The following is an 18,006-nucleotide window of genomic DNA, read 5'->3' on the forward strand; positions in this document are numbered from 1 at the left end:
AACACGAGTCTGTCCTGAATTACATTACTTTTTCACTCACTGAAGAGGTGATATCTTTTTGGTTTTCATACCATCCTTTCCAAATCCACCTGCTGTGCCGTGCTGCCAGGCAAGCTGGAAGAGCACATTGGGATGGCAGACAGAAAACCCAGACATCCTCATGCCACATGTGTCTGTTCAGAGAGGGCTCAGACCTTATCCCCAGCAGGGTTTTGTTGTATGCTAGGCTTTGGAGAGAGCAGGGAGCTGCTAATACAGTCCTGCCACATCAGATGGCCACAGCCACTTTGCAAGTCCAGCTGGGGACCAGAGGATTTCTCTCTTGTGGAACAGGAAATATTTGTTCTTCATGTGTACCACTGATGGCCACAGAAACTTTACACTTGCCATACCTTCCTTGGGGTGCAGACAGACTCTGGAAAAACCAGAGCAGACAGCTCCTCTTGTGACTGGCACCAGTTTCACCATGTCTGCAAAACACATCACTGTAAACTCATTTCCTGTCCTGCCTCATTTGTGACAGAAGGCTGTAAGGACTAATACAGGGACCTCTGAGAATCCTGCCCATCCAGCACAACCAGAGGGTTTCCCTCAAATACCAAGAAAATCACTTGTCAAGAGCATCAGTGCATGGAACATTACCCCAGATGAGAATTCCTGCAAGGTGTAGTGCCTCGTGTACTGGCAGGACCTCCAGGTTGAGCTGGAATGAAATCTTTCCCCAGCTGAAAAGCCACAGTGCTTGGATTCATGCAGCAGCAGTGGAAGGTCCATGCAGTGTGCAGGATGTCTGCTTGTCCCACACCAGGCTGTTCTCCCCAGATGGCTCTGCAGGGTTTCACAGGGGTTCTGCAGGGTTATTGCACACACAGGGCATTCCCTGAAACTCTGCTCTGCTGCCTTTTCATTAACAGCTGAACTTTGTAGCTGTAATTTTCACACTTCCTTCTGGAGCTTGAAGGAAACAGACACATTTAGGATACCTGACATAACACTAGAAACTTTCTGGTCAGATGAGAGCACCGCCAGCTCAGTCAGAAGATGAGACAAGAGGGGAAATGTCCTTGTTCAGAAAGATTTCTTGCCCTCTTGCTGTGCTCGTGTGCTCCCACTGTGCCCATATGGGTCCCTTGATCAACAGCTACTTTTCCTTTAAGGTCAATCCAAAATCACTCTGTCAGGACACTTCCCCACCATGAGGTTAATGAAGAATCCACCAGATGGGCAAAACAGGGAAAGTCTCAGTCTTAAAGTTTGTCACTTAAATATCTCTTAACTGGAAAGCAATGATTGTTGAACTGGAAAAAAAAATTGAGTCTACTGGGAAGTAAAGTGCCATCTATTAAATTAGTTATTCCTCCCCATGCTCATTAACCAGGACACCAGAAGCAAAAGCTAGTGCCATTTATACCAGAAAAAATAAAAAAGCCAGAGGTGTCTCTTTTCCTGTGTCCCACAGAACTGAACCTGAAAAAGAGAGAAGGATGATGACTTTTCAACTTAATTAATAATGCAAAAACCTGAGGAAGGGGGCGAGCAGAATCCCGAAGACAGATTGCAAAGAGATGGATTTGCTGATAGAACACTTCTGGCTCCTGCTATTCCTCTCTTGACACAGAGTCTGCTGCCTACCAGAGCAATCACATCCAAGTGTAATTGTCTAACAATTTTTCCACACTGAGGAAATAGTTCTGATTACAGACATTAACAAGTTTAGGCATTAAGCTTCCCCACTGTAATTACCCTTGAGCTTAGTCTCACAAATGAATTAATGTGCTGATCGCTTGGACTAATAGAACAAGCAAAAGGGTGATGAATTGCTTCCAAATCAGTTAAAATCAAGCGTGACATCATTTAATTAATTTCAGAGCTCGAGGGGAGGAGAAAGAGGGTCAGCACAATGCTGAGAAGAAAGGTCTCTCTCCCTTAGTGATTTCTTTGGAGACAGAAGTATGCAAACAGGGGAGGATGGGGCTGGGGGAAGGCAAGAGGTGCACCAGGTGAGAAGGAGGATGCTGAAGATGGAACTGCACCATTTCTGTGTTTGAGCAGGCTGCATGACCAATCCAGTACAGCTGACAAAGGTGCAATGCACACACTTCTTCTGGGTATGAACAGATGCATTGGTCACCTCACTTTGAGTTTGAGTTATTCCTGAATTCATGCATGATCCCTGCTTCTCCCCCAGGCAGAGGGCCCACTCCTGGCCTTCCCAAGGGCCACAGTCCCTCTGTTTCTGACAACAGCATGGTCAAAACCCCTCGCCTCATCATTTGTTCTGGCAGGGAATCATTTTCCAGGCTGTCAGCACAAGGCTTGGCTGGCCACTGCTGCCAAGAACAGACAGGCTATTGCCCTCCTTGACTTCTCCTCCCAGTCAGGTTTTCTTAGAAGGGAGCAGAAGGGATCAATGGAAAGGACATGGCAGGGCTTTGAAGAACTCTTAGATTGGAGCTCCCCTGGGATGGCTGCCCCACCTGTAAAATGAAATGTCGTGGCACAAGGGGCCTGTACCTGACAAGGTTCCATGTGGGGTTTCTCCTTGCAGCCCAGCAGAAAATGATCCACCAACAACTTAGAATTTGTAAATCCTGGACGAACAGCCACCAGTACAGAAGGTTTTACAAATCAAGGTCTCCATTGCAGCTCACATCTAGAACAGGGTTCTGCAGTGGAGAGCAGACCAGTGGGGGATACTTTACAAACACAACTGTGGCCTGACAACAGCTTAAACACATGTTAGAGCACACACAGACATCCATCTGTACGCAGACACTCCAGGATTTCCTGCCTGGAGAGAAACAGGTGCTCATCTCTCCTAAGTGTACATATCTGATATAAAATACACCTTCAATGACCCACAAAAACAGACAAGAAGGCACAAAAAATGTATACCCAAACACATGATTTCATGTAATCTAAGTGACAGGGACTTTTGCCACTTCTGGTTTCTGTGGGAGCTGCATAAAGCCCACGGTTCCTTTACTGCAGGTTCGATCTACATTTCATTTCCCTGAATTCTGGAGCACTGAAGGGAGGGAGGTGATGAGACAAGTGAAAGCTAAATTTAAAGATAATTCATTCTCATAAGTGTGGAGAGCCAGCATGCCTTATGGCAGAGCCTGGCTGCCCCCTCACTAGAAAAAGGAACCAGCTCCCCTCTGTTACTGAGAATGGTAGTCTGGGAGTCTCCCTGTGACAAAACTGTTCTGTGGGATTTGCCACAAGCCCAATACCAACACCCCCAGCAGCATTCATCGTTGTCTTGGCTGTTTCAATCCATCCTGTCACCCTGGTGACAGTACAGCTTACAGTCTGTTTGATGCAGGCCCTACAACACATGCAGCTAGTGGAGCAGGGTGCAGGTGACAGTCATTGTGTTATGGAGCAGATTCCTAACCCCAGAACACGATCTTGCAAGGCATCAGGTGTCCCCTGAGATGCCCATAGCTCTGTTTGCTCTGTTTCTAAATGACAACAACAGCAAAGAGCACCAGCAGCCTGGCACTAATGTTCACACGAAAAGTTTGGAGGTCCTGAATTTCCTTTCCTAGTGGTGACCTGACAAATTCTCTGCAGCCTCAGCAGTGGCACCTTTGTGGGCAGTCAGAGACCTTGAAGAAGACCCAGCTGTCCCTGCCTTGTCCATCCAGCTTTTCACAGAGATGATGGATCTGCTCTGACATCTCTGGCTGCTCTGAGCTCACTCAGAGCAGAGCCTCACTCTGCTATCTTTACTCATAAAGAGGAATAGCTCCTCACACTTGTTCTTTCATTAAACCGACACATGAAGCAAATGTTAGGGACCAGTTTGGCCCAGCAAAAACAAACCTGAACACTGCAACAAAATGATGGCAGAGGTTCAAATACTTGGCACTGATGCTTTTTGGAAATCTGTCCATGCACTGCTGGCAGCTCTGCTCCCGGTGGGCAAGCCACCTTTAGGGCTCTAGAAAGCTGCAAGGGAAAGCAGAACAAGTTCTCTGGCTGAGAAGTGATTTTTAAGGGTAACTAAACTTTCAGCACAACCCCCCTGTCAGTCACTTGCTGAAAGTCTGGTGGGATGAACTCAGAAGGAATTATTCACCTGAGCACCATAGCAGATCTGGGCCCTTTCTGTACTTCAGTTCTCCAAGTGTAAAGGGGCAGGAATAAAAAACCCCACTCATCTCTGAGGGATGAAAGGTTTACAAAATGCTCACAAACTGTGCTACTCCTAAACATCTTGCAGGGACTTCTTGGCAGCATGACAATGCCATGGTATTCTAACAGCAAGAGAGGGATTTGCTTCTACAATATGACATTTGCCAGACAATTAAGGTGAAGAGCTGTGTGCTATAATAATTTTTAGTATTAAACACACACAGTAAAAATAAATGTTTAAAGGCACTTTTTTTTAATATAGGACATGATGCTTTGCACGTTATTGAAAGAATTCTTACTGCTACCATAAGCTTCAGTTACAACTGTGTAATTATTACAAGGAACTTTTTTTATTTTTCTCTCATTATATATTAACTACACCTAAGAGATCCAGAAATGAAAGAATCTGAGCTTTCCTAACTTAGTGGCTGGAGAATTTGCTCTGTGTGTTCCTTCTTTTACTTCTGTCATAGTCGATGATGGCTTGAGAGATTGAAATAGATAAATAAAAATGTGTTATTGTCCAGTGACATAGAAACCTGCATTACACTCACAATATGGGAGGCTGGTAATCTGGATTTCTAGTTAATCTGGACCTGGAGTCATGTGCAAACCCTGTTTTAGGAGTTTTAGAAGGAAAGAACCCCACACAGGAGGAAGCCCTCAGGGCTGAAATCACAGGGAATGCAGGGTCCTATCCTAGCAGCCATCACCACAGAGTCTGCATTTCTACATTAATATTCATGGACACATGAGCAAACGTCCTCCAACTGCAACTTCAGCCCTGTCAAGGTGACTGACCTTCCTCATTAAGTGCTCCCAGATTTCCAGTCTAGCCACGGATGTGAAAAATCTGTGCTAATCATAGGTTTGTTGGGAGGTCAGAAGTGCAGAGGGGAGATAAGGGGGTTTCTGATAGTTATTTAAAGGCACAGCATCAACTTCAACAGGGTTTTGGGTTTGCACTAATACACTGTCCTGGCCTCTGTTACTCAGGTTATCCAAAAGTAGAGCTAGAAATCTGGGAGGGCTTCAGATATTGGCACCTTCCACTGATTCAGATGATGGAGGTGAAGTGTGAGGTGCTCCCCCACCCAAGGAGGCAAAGATTTCATTTCAGATGTGCACTGTTAAAGTGAGAAGTGTGGCTTTACAGCCCAGGAAGAATGGATTCCATCCTCTGACTTGGGAGATGGGCCCTGTGACCCCAGGAAGAGTTGACCCACCCTGGACCCTCGTGGGGTGGTAGTCCAGGGAGTTCTGACTGGGTTTGAGCCCCTGGGGTTTCTCCCTTGCTGTGTTCCTATTAGACCCAGACCTTAAACTCCACCCTGGTTCTGTCCCACAAAACCCCCACCCTGCCTCTGTCTGGGCTCTCTGGATCTGAGCTGAGTTTGTTCCTGTGTTGAATAAATGGTTTCCTGAGCTTAACCAAGCACAAAGCCCATGTCAGGCACCAGAATCCATAACCTCCCTGGACTCGATCCTGCAGCTGCAGAATGCTACTGTGAAGCTCCTCATCAGCCATGGAGACTCTCTGTGCCTCCCCCTCATTTTTGACCCAGTCCATTCTAAATTCTGAACATCTGCTACCCTCGTGGACAGTATAATACCATCCCAAACTGTGTGTGCACAGCAGTTACAAACAGTGCTTAAAACATAATGGCTTGTTAATATAACATAGGTCATCACAGAAGTGATGAGAGCTCTCTTCCTTTTATATCCTTTTCAGTAAAGCACATTTTGAAACTCACTGACCTTTATTCTTGCCTTCTTTTTTTTTTTTTTTCTAAGTTCCCTGGCATTATTTAGGAAAAAAACATCAGTGTGAAGAGGAATATAATGCAGCTTATTACCACTAACAAGGGAATGGCACATAATTCTAAGGGGACAGAGCCTCAAGTGAGCTATGAAGGTAATCTTGATGCATCCAGAAGGAAAATGCAATACTGACTGTGTCATGATTCCCATTTCAGACACATTGCAGTTTTGTTGCAATAAATAGTAAAAATAAAAGGTTTTTATTTCAGCTACAGTTTCACACAGTAGGTCCTCTCCACTTTGCGGGGGATGGAAGGTAAATATCTGTCTGGATTTTCCATCACTATTTATGTTCCTCTGGACTTGCTGGTTGGTTTATTCATGAATCTTTAGGACCTGACTTCATATCCAACCACAGCTTCTCTCTGCTGGAAATACTCAAAGCTCACAGTGGCTAAAGGCACACACAGCAAACTCACAGGCATGGCCAGGGTCACCTCCAGAGCTCTCCAATAATATATTGTGTAGTTCCTGGAAATCAGTCTTTGCTGTGATCCCCCAGTGCTGCTCCATGCTCCACGAGCCTCAGAGCAATGCTAAAAGATGACAATGCTGTGCTAAAGCCGGTGTGCCATGAACAGGTCACTGGAGGAACCCAGCTGTAGATTATCTACTGGACAAACACACAGGGCTGAGGAGGACATTTGAAGCCTTAGGTCATGAATGAAGATAAACAGCAGTTTACCCTCCCAGCCCTTAATGCATCAGGGATATGCCAGAGCCCTGCTGTGGGAAAAAGCATTGGAAAAAAGCATTGCTGCCCTCTAAGAATGCAGATTTTCTTTTTGTCCTTAGCACAAACACATCAGTGGAGTGCTGCAGCTCTCAGGTCACTGGTAAATGGGGCATAACTGGGATGAGACACATTTTTCCATATTCCCATTCCCTGGGCCACCTTTCTACAGCCCTCAGAGAGCCTGGGGGAGGGAAGCTGAGGTGCACCTTCCTCTTCTGTCTCGGTGCTGAGAATCTGATATTTTGGCCTTGCTAAATGGCTCAGGGTTTGTGCTCTGCAACAATATTTTCCTTGAGCTGCTTTCAAAAGGAACATCTTCTTTGGGGGTGTTACAAACAACTCAGACCCCAGGCAGGAATGAGTAATAAAAATTTCATTAAGAAACAGCTAAAAACACAAAGCCAAGGTGGGGACAGCGCTCCCCAACATATTTTGGTAGCCCTGTGGGCCAGAGCAGTAACCACAGAAGGGGAGGATTGAGGAGAGAACAGAAAAGGGTTCAAAACTTAATTGGAAACACAAAAGTACATGTCAAAAGAACTGCAAACCTTAACAGAACTTCTTCCCACCATACTTGATAACTCCTCCTCGTTTGCATGAGCCAACAACTGCACCTAGTTCATAACAGGTGGGATGATGTAGAAAAGGAAAATTAGCATTTTCCCTCACATCACTATCGTCCTTTTCAGTTTCAAACGGTCCCGTGTAAAATTGTGTCAGGAAATTAAGGTGGCACTACCAAAAGTTTAATTTCCAAATGATGACAATGAAACATTGTTGATTAGGAAGATCCTGATCCCACTGTTTCACTTACTAAAGGAAGGGGCACGTGCAAATCCATGGTCACGTTCAGGCTTGGAAGAAAACAGAATGCAGCAAAAAATACTGGGCCACATACCTGAACATCCTTGTCACTAACGAGTTCCTCACTAATTGATGAACAGTTAGCAGCCAAACATCTGACCCTTCAGTAGGAAGGACAAATTGCAGCTCTGCATAAATAACAAAACCTAGGGAGCATCCTCAAGGCTGATTTAATGATGCAAAAAGCCAAAGAAGCCAGAAGAGAAACTGTGGTGGAGCAACATTTTCGTCCATCCCCAAAAGACCTGATCCAAGAATTAAGCTAATTCTTCTTGTGAGAGGGCTGGCAAGTGGCAAAACAACAACCCTGCATGGCCCAGCTTGCCAGCCTAGAGCCACAAAACTGGTTTTGGCTGAGGAGGGGAATGTTTCCAACAGTGCTAATTATACAGCAGCTTGGACAAAAGCCAGTCCTGCTGAAGGCAGCGACTCTACTCAAGAAAGGTGAGCAGCAGAGAGCTCTGCCAAATCCAAAACTTTGGCTGTACTTCCTATTTGGCCACATCCCTCACTCACACCATGCTCAGCACAGGCTGGTCTGAAGAGTGACAGGAGGAAATGGCTAGGAAAACAGCTGTAATTTTTTTAAATAATAAGAAAAACTGTCAATGAGTAAAAATGTGTTTGTGGTGTATGTAGATATCCTCTTCTTTAAAAAAAAAACACTGTGACCTCCTAGGTACTCTACAGACCTCAATGTTCTGTGTCAGTCCTGGCAGGGATGGAGTCTTGCAACAATATAATAAAGGAAAAAAAACCAGCTTTTAGTCTCTATTAAATGGAAGGATCAATTAAATCTGTCAAGATGGGTTCTGACCTGCCACCATTCTGAGACAGACACAGGAAACATTTCCAGTACAAACTCACAACACCAGCACTATTGACTTGTTAAAGGTGTATATTTCACATGCTTAGTTTCATCTGCTGATAGATGTACTAATTTTTTATACTTATTCTATAGTCACATCTCTATCTGTCTGAAGTACTGATCCATTACAGAAAATCTGCACTTTTGATCTCAGTTTTCCTTCTTCCTTGGTCAGAAACAGAACTCTGGGGATCAGAGGGACATCTAAGCTACAAATCTGAAGGGAAAAGGCAGTGGTTACTGCTCTTGTTTCACATACAGCTAGCCCTACAAATGCTCCCATGCCAACTGCTTCAGCCTCCTGCTGCTTTTCATTTTAATTCTTTTAAATTACAGCTAAGCAACCATGCAAATTGTCTGACGCCAAGTTCCTCCCGTTCCTCCTAGAGAAGCCAGCACAATTTTCACTGCTGCAGTTCTCAAAGGAGAGCAGAAATGGGGTATCACACTAAGCACTGAGTGCTGCCTGGCTCAATAGGCCACATTCCCTTAGAGCAAAAGAAGCAGCCAAAAAAAAAAAATCCAGAGAGAATCTGTATTTGGATTTGTACACACCTAATCTGTCTGCAGAGAAAGGAGAAATTCAGCTTCCTCATCACCCTTTCAGACTTCTCCTCTCCACAAATGTGAGCTGTTGGAAGTGTGTGGAATCCACCTCCTTTTGCTGGCACTGCAGGGGCTCTTGGGCTTGGCCCTCAGTTAAGCTGCACTTCCCTGAAGACTTTGTCCAAGACATCCCCAGCTGTCTAATATTCATTTTATGCACAACTGTAATTTTTCAAAACTGAACCTTGTTGGAAGTTTTGCAGCCATGTAGGATTCTGCACCCAAATATAGGCTTTGTTGTGTTATCAAGGGAAATGTCCCATATCCAAACAGCAAAATGGGTAACTTAAATGCAGCAGAGTAAACAGCAAAACATTCAGAAAATCCCCATGTGGGTGCAGACAGCATGCTGGTGTGGATAGGAGCAGGGACAGGGACACAAGGCATGGATGGAGGATGGAGAGATGAAAAGATGGCTCTGAAGTGTGTCCAGCACTGGGATTTACTTCCCAGCAAGGAAGAACATGGGAACACTGTGTGCCATCACACCCCTCTGCTTCCCCAGAGGGCACTGAGGGGGCTCTGGGCAGCTTTCCTGCAATGGCTACAAGGCGTGACTTGGCAAATGAAGGGTTGGGTTTTGCTGTTTCCTCTCTCCCTAGCTCTTAAGAAGTCATCTGTGACAATGCAGAGTAGCTTTTATTTAAATATGTAACAGCACCCCGTTTTTGTGTTAGAGCTCTGAGAATGGGCCCCAGATGTTATAAATCCAGCTTTATTTGCTTACACATGGCATTTCCCTGACTGCTACTGTTCTGAACCACCCAAATCCATCAATCTAATGGAGATATATGGACAGGAAAAACATGCACTGGAAAACCACTGGCACATTGTACAAAATGATCAGATCTAATCAGCTGATAAATTATTCACTTCAATGGAGAGTCAAACCTGTGACTTGAATCCATTTATGGATGTCCGATTAGCGCGTGTAATTTTCCGTCGCTTTATTATGTTTGCTGATACATTATGAAAACCATGTTGTGATAACTCTCTTGTTTGAGTCATTTTGTTGTGTGAGCACATACCAGAAAGCTCGTTTCCAGCCAAGGCCAGGGCCGTGTTCCAGTGGGCACCACTTAGTCACACACCACTGTGCTGCTTCCAGGGGCTGCTGCAGAGCCAAGAGAGAGGGAATTTCATTGAAGCAAAGCTACAGGCTCTCTAAGAGGCACTGCTCTCTTTTCAGACCCAGCTGCCACTGTGACAGAGTGCAGGAGGAGGGCTGTCCTGGCTGCCCCCAGACCCTGATGGGTGTCTCTGGTGCCTGGAGGGGGAGCTCAGCAGTGAATCACATCACACTATTGGGTATTTGTGTCGTAGCACAAGGACACAAGAAGCAGCAGCAGCATTGATGCAGCAGAGCTTGGCAAATCAAGTCCTTGGGGCTGCAGACAGACCAGGGAGCCAAAGGAATCTTCTGGACCGTCACATCTGACTCCCATATGAGTGGTCTGAGCTTTCATCCCATATAGCCTGTACTGAGGTCATCCTCACACACCTGCTGCCAGGTACAAAAAGTAAAGAGCAGGCACACGGCGTCATAATGCTGAAAAGCCTTGACTCCATCACTTCTTCTCTGCTCCTCTGCACTCACCACCATCCAGAAACAAGGCTTGCACCGCAGAAGGCCTCAAATAAGTTTTCCTGGCTTTGGGGTGGGTTAAAAGGAGTGCAGTAGCACATGTCACACCTGCAGAGCCCCAGCTGCTCTGCTCTGGGCAGTGATGCACTTTTCAAAGAGAAGGAAAGAAGCCAGAAGTGAAGAAAGAGCTGGAAAGAGCACAGGCCCGCTGGCCAGGTGTGCCACCAAGCCCCTCCTGGAGCACAATTTTGGAGGATGTTCATCTCAACAACCCATGTCAGACTGCCAGGCCACAGCCTGACTCTTCCCTGCCCTTCTGTCCCCTTCCCCATGGCACAATGCTGCCAGCTCCAGGCCCCTCACACCACTTTTGTTTCACACAAGGTGTTGGTCTCCCTTTCCTGCAGCCTGTGGAAAGCACTGGCTGCTGAAACTGCAGGAATTGTGCGTGAAAGGAGCAGGTAATTGTTATAAACGAGAGCAGGAGATGAGGGCCCCAGCCGAGCAGGCTCCTAGCTCAGGCAATTCCTTCTCTGCCTCAGGACAGGGAAAATTCTCCTGAGAAGGCAATGTAGAGTTTACCTACTTCTCATCTCTCTTCTGTGAAAGCCAAGCAGGTCAAGCCACCCAAGGCTTAACCTTGCAGCGACACCGCAGCACTAAGAAGCCCTGTGCAAGACTGGGCTGACACCTGAGCAGGAAAAGGCCATGAGGTTCACATCCCAGAGCCAGCTGCAGGCACTGGCATGGCAGGGACCTGAATATTCTCAAATTCCTGGGCTACTTTTGGCACTGTTTAATTTTTAGAGTTTTTTTCCCTATTCTCTGTACTTTTTTACTTTCGCAAGTGTGCCAAAGCAGAGGGATCCAGCTGTGCCAGGACCCAGGATGGGGCTGTGCTGTCATCCACAGGGCAGTTTTGGCTGGCTCAGGTAGCTACTGCTCCCCTTTTCCAGACACATCTGTGTTTGGTGACCTGCCTTAGGTGTGGCAGCTGAAAGGTGCCAGGCTGGCACTCACCCTTTCCAGAGACAGGGAACCCCTGATCCCACACACTCCTCACCCAGCAGGAACCAGCCCCACCAAAGGTGTGAGGTAGCTCAGCTGGTGGGTGAGAAATGAGGAAAAAGCACAGTCTATAGCTAATGGAGGTTAACTTCACACTTTGCCTCCAGCAACAGCTTCCAGCTGCAGAAAGCCTGGGCTCCCTGGAAACGTGGTCCCCCCAGCTGCCCTCTGGGGCACAGGTCCCTCTCAACACCATGCAAATGGCATTAGAGGGAGGCAGCTGGGAGTAAGGAGGCAGGGGGGAACCTTTTGTTGAGACTGCGGAAATTTTCAGTAAAATGAAAACAAATTGCTCTAAGTAAACCATTTGTCACAGTCTGATTACTCTGCTGCCACTCTGGGAACACCAATTTGTTATGCTAGATCAGGATAACAGCAGGCTGACTGTAGGAGATGGCATCCTGCCGTCTGCCTTTCCTTCTTGCTGCACGTGAGAGCAGTGGGGATCTCCTGGTGGCTCCTTCCCAGTGCCCACCCTTCCCCATGGAGCAGGGAAACCCTGGGGTCTGTGCAGCCAGATCCACACTGAGGATCCCAAACAAACCCATCCTCCCAGCAGCCTCTTCCTCCTGCTGCTCCTGCAGCCTCACACCTGTCCAGTGTGCTGCTTTTACCGATTTAGCCCGGACTGCAAGGTGCCCACGGCAGGGATTGCTTCTGGCACCTGTGCTTGGCACAAAATTGCCTTCAACTGAATTTTGGCTCTGAATGCCAAAATGGCAAAGCCTAGCAATTAATTGGTCATCATTTCTCTTTAAAAGTCTGTGTCTCCTGCTAGCTACACCTTTGGGAATGCTGCATCCGAGGATCCACGTTTCCTTTTCCTTGCTGATACCTCTAGAGCTTCAACAATCTGTAGGTGGAACAATTAAAAAAGAACAAATAAACAGAGGGGGTTTGAAAATAAAACCCTGACAAACTAACCAAATGCTGCCAGACTCACATTTAAAGAGGTGCTTAAAGAAAGAAGATTAATGCAAGCAGGCAGCAAGTGAGGATTAGCCAAAATTCATAAAGCATGGAAAAAGAGCATAAAAAAAATCCCAAGACCAAGAATTAATTCCCTTAGCTCCACTGTCCATAGCTAATAAGCAATAATTTGAGTCTCCCCTGTTTGTTTCACCCTGAAATGATGCAGTAATTTGTAATGCTGAAACAGAACAACTCCAGTCCAAGTTAAAATATATTTCAGCCAATAAAAAGAAAGACAAAAACCCTCAAAATGTAATTTTGGGTAAATGCTCCATTCATCCCAGAACAAAATGCTTCATCTCACATTATTGATCCTTTTCCTAAACCTCTTCTCCTTTTAAAATGCTAGGTCAATATTTAAATAAAGAAATGCCTTTTTGAAAGAAAAGCTAAACAAGTTTTATTTTCAAACCACAGGAACAAACTAGCTAAGAATTTCTTTTTATCTTCTTTTTCATTTAGGGACTATTAGAGTTTTCCAGGTCCCCACTGAGCCTGAAAATTATGTCTTTTCTTTCTTTTTTACTGATATATGATATGTCCTGATCTTTTGGCACTGCTCCTCTGGGCAGTCTCTGTCACCCACCACACAGTCCAGGTCCAACTCCTCATCTGAGAGACACAAAATCTGGGAGGAAGAGACAAGGAGAGATTCTAGAGCACATCACCCCCACAGAACAGCAGAAATCAAAGCATTCAGAACTCAGTGAAAGAACTATGGGGTATTTTAAGAGCACAGGAATATTCCTTGGCCAGGAAAGACAAAATGTTCCCAAATTATGTAAATGCCTCCTTGTTCTCAGTCACTGCAGCCAGAGCCCCAGAAATGGCCCTCAACCTGTGACCACAGCAGTCTGCTGTGCCACATGTGCCACATGTGTCCCCAGGAGCAGAGCTGGCAGTGGGAAGTGAAGCATTTAATGGAAACTCACTCAACACACACACTGGTGGCACCAGATACAGTGCCACTGCTGGCCATTCCACTTCATTCCCTTTTGTTTTAGAAAACGTGACATACCTTCAACAATTTCTGTTTTAACTGAAGGGAAAGGACTTTAAAAATAACATTTAAAAAATGAAAATGGTGTCACGAGAAAGACACAAAGCAAGAGACCCCAGAGCTGTACCCAAAATGTGCCCAGAGCCCAGAGCTGCACCAGCTCGACTCTGAGGGAGCTCCAGCCCCAGGGCACCAGAAACTTGAGTACTAAGCACAGGGTGGGAAATCTGAGGCTGAACAGAGAGCAGAGATGAGGCAGAATTTGTTGGTGATGTTCTGGGGCTTTCATCTCCAGTGCTTTTTTGACACGTGCCCACAGACATTTACACACAGAGGTACAGAGCTAATTAGACATGCAACAGGAGCTGATAGTGTTGAACAGGGTGTGATCCCTGCTGGAACACTTTGGATTCCAGGCAGGCAGGATGGACACAGTACATTTATCTAAGGGCTTCCAGGGGTTGTAAACATCAGCATTATCTTCAGTAAGGATGGCAGTAAGATGCAAATTTTTAACTTGTCCAAAGTAAAAAACCTGACAGCAGCTCTACAATGTAAGATGTTCTCTCCAGCAGGTGAAAGGCATGTGAGGAGGCCAGGAGGAAGAGTTCAGCCCATTTTGCTGCTTCAAAAGGAGCCTGATGCACATTCAGTATTCATACATCTGCCTTCCCCATGTTTTAAAAGTATGGTTGAGTCTGCTGAGGTAAACATTACATCCTAAAGAATAGAGCAAGAAAATATCAGCCACTCTGGAAAGTTAAACAGAGTAGTGACTGTGCTTTTGTTTTGTTGCTCTCTAAGCAGTTTGATTTACTAGCAGGGAAAAATACGGCAGCAAATACAGACTGGGACTGGCAGATATCTGAAAATCATTTAACAGAAATGGACAGAGCTGTATGTATGAGTTTCAGCTAAATATTGTATAGCAAGAATAATAATAAACTACTGTGCCCTTATTGAGGCAATTATATAAAATGTGTTTCCATGCATGGGCAAACAACCTCTGGGATCTCTTCTAAGGACAGGAAGTGGAGGAGTTCTAAGGACACCAATAATACACCAGAAATAAGAAAGGAAAGAAAGGAAATACATTCTCTACAGTAGGCAACATCCTTGCCATTTCCAGATGGGTCCACATTTCAAATTAGATCAAATGTTCAGGGCTAAACAAAAAATAAACCCCTACTGATTTAAGCACTGATATTACTGCCTGTAAGGTAATAATACCTACAAGGAGATCAGAATTCCTTAACTATTAATATTTGTCTTAATCTACTTTTATAAAGCTTTAAGCAGCTGCTTCCCAGGGATGAGCATGACTGGCTACTTCAGCTGAAAGAAAAAGTTTCATGGGGAGGAAGCTGCCTGATTAACAAGAGTATTTTAGGTCCCAATGTAACAGGAAGAACTGGCCTTATCATCCCATCTTTGCATCAGTTCCAGACCACCACACATTCAGACCAGCCCAAGTGCAATGGGAGATGAAAGCACAGAGGGGTTTTCTTCTCCCCATTTAGTTCTGTCCTGTCTCTCACCAGCCTAAATCCCCAGTTCACCTTCCCAGACTGGTCACAAGCACCAGTGGTGAGCACCCAGGGTGATGCAGGGAAAAGGGCTCACAATTCAAAATGCAGGTTCAGCAGTGTGCTTCTCTACTTCATAGGGCACTGAGACTTTCCCCTTTCACTGTGGCCCTGCAAATTTGAATGGATCTGAAACCGAGGTGCATTTTTCTAAATGCTGCTGCTGAGTTTGAACTTTGGAGAGAAATACAGTTGCTAGAAATGAAAGTTGCCAATTAAAAATCAGTCTATTTATGTGGCTTAGGGGAGCTGAGAAGGAGAAAGGGTGAGAGAGGAAAAGCCAAATAACTCATTAAGTGATCTATATTGTGCCAGTACAGTTGGCAATTATAATTATCCTAATAAGACTTTCCCACTTATATAAGTCCTTCCATTCAGGGATCTCAAAACACTTTGCAGCCATTAATGATGTTGGATTCACAACACTCCTGACCTCATTTACAGGAGAGGGAATTGAGGAAAAGAGAGTAAACAGCATTTTCTGTAACAGAGAGCTTTCATTTTGTATCTTCCTGTTAAGTTTACACTTGAAACCAAATCACTCTTAAAAATCAAGGTCTATTCTGAGCTCTTGAGCAGGTAGAAGTTCCAGACTCACAATGTGTGTGCAAAAAAACCTCCCAAAAGAATACTGAAAATAGTGTGAACTGAGACAGACTGTCTGCAAACCATCTTCACAGAGCCTTTGGTCACCAACATTTTCCACCCTGGACTAATGTAAAGAACTTTTCTGCCTCTGCTCCACACACAGAAGCATCCCCACTTCTACCTGAAAGAGTGTGGGATGGGTGGTATCAGTGTCCACGTCTGCAGACCCTTGGTTTGGCTCCTCTGGAAGGAAAAATGAAACAGAAGCAAAGTGAAATCCTGGGAAAAGAAAAAAACAAAACAAAGTGGAACAATGTCTTGGTCTGAAAGACAGGTGTCTTCAGACAGGAAGGCTGGAACCTCCCTTGGAATGGAAAATGTGACCCACTTCCCTTCAAATTATTATCACTTTGAAATTACAGGGCTTTGAGGCAAAGATGTGGGAAAAGGAATAATAGTTATTCATTAGAATACACATACATACCCATATATATATAAAAAACCAGGGCAAACAAACAACAACAGCAGCAGCAGCAAACAAAACCAGAATTCAGAATCCCAGTCACAGCCCTCTCTTGGCTGCAGGCACTTTCCCCTTTGGTGTATTTTGGTCAATCAGGTGTGATAATTCCAGGGCTTCTTGTGCCTGTGGGGTAGAAGAAACCTCTGCTCTCTTCAGCAGGAAAAAAAAGCCCTGCATTTCCAGGGTCTTTCCATTTCCAGAAAATCAGATGCCACGAGGGAAGAGCTTAGATTGGAACAGAATCAGAACTGAACAGAATCAGAGATCCAGAAAAAAAAAAAAATGTCTGTGGAAAACACTGAAAGAATTTGAATAATCTGAAAGAAAAAAACAGAGACAGGAAAGAATGGCATCCTTCAGCTGTGGTAAAAATTCTGTTTACTCTTCCTGTTACAACCAGGATAAGACCAGTCAGAGGAGGGTTTGGGAGGACAGGAGAGGCTCTTGCCCTGGACTAACACAATATTATTATCCCAGCAATTCCCCAGGAAACAGCATCTCTCTGTGGACCACAAAGGACTTTCCCAGTGGGATTATCCATTCAAAGATAAAGTTGGCCCTTAGAAATAATTCACCTGTGTTATATCTGTAAATGTGTTTGTGCTTGCTGCAGGGCTTGTATTAGAGGAAAAAAGGGTTTGTGCAGTAGTTTGGGACCAAAAAAGGCTCAAAATTAAGGGAGAATTGCAGAATTGCAGTTTCCATTTGGGGGCTGCAAGCTGCTGCCAGCACCATTCACCCCAGGGCTCTGAGAGCCTACAGAACATGCTTACACTGGCAGCCCACATTTCAGACTTTTACAGAATAAGGATGTTATTTTTAAGGCAGGGAGGAGCTTCTAAAACTATTTTCTGCAAAAATAAAAGATTTTTACTCATTGCAGACCAGTCACAAACCTGCTAGAGAGGAGTCATCTTAGAAATTCTCCTTTTTGTGGCTCTTCTCCACACAGTAATATTCATCTAAAAATAAAATTAACTTTATTTCTCCCATCACTGAAATTCCCTGTCTAAACAGATAGCCAAATAATGTTAATACTGATTTTAATTCTGAAAAGTACACAAAAAAAGGGAAATTTTCTTATTAATAATGGAAGAAAAGCCCTATTTAGCATATCTAAATGTAAAGTGTAAGATTGATAACTCATACAATAGCAAGCATGGAAAAGTTACAAGATGGAATTATTCTCTCAGGGCTTTTATCAAGGTACTTACCATAAGTTAAATGTGAAATTCACACAGAAATCATTCAGAGAATTCAGCATTCACATACTTCTCTACTCTAAATAATTCCCCATGCAACGGTAAAATTCTCTCTTTATGACTACATAATTCTGGTTGTGTCAGCAATTAGCACGAGAAGTTTTAGGAGTGTGCTACATTTTTTAAGAGTTAGGGGGAAAGTGTGTATTGCAGGCAGGCAGGATGCTCTGGATATGCTGGATTTATGGACACCTAGAGAAAGGGGATGTGGGACATCACAGCCACCCTTCCTCTTCTAGGAGAGAATTCCAGCTGAAGGCATGGAGCTGCTTCCCACACTGAGAGCACTGCTGGAGATCTGAGCACTTGAGGGGATTTGAAATGAAAATTTCAGATTAAACTCTGTCCCAGGGTAACACCTTTGTCAGATGGAGATGAGAACCA

This window comes from Parus major, chromosome 7 (assembly GCF_001522545.3).
Source record: "Parus major isolate Abel chromosome 7, Parus_major1.1, whole genome shotgun sequence".
Lineage (NCBI taxonomy): Eukaryota > Metazoa > Chordata > Aves > Passeriformes > Paridae > Parus > Parus major.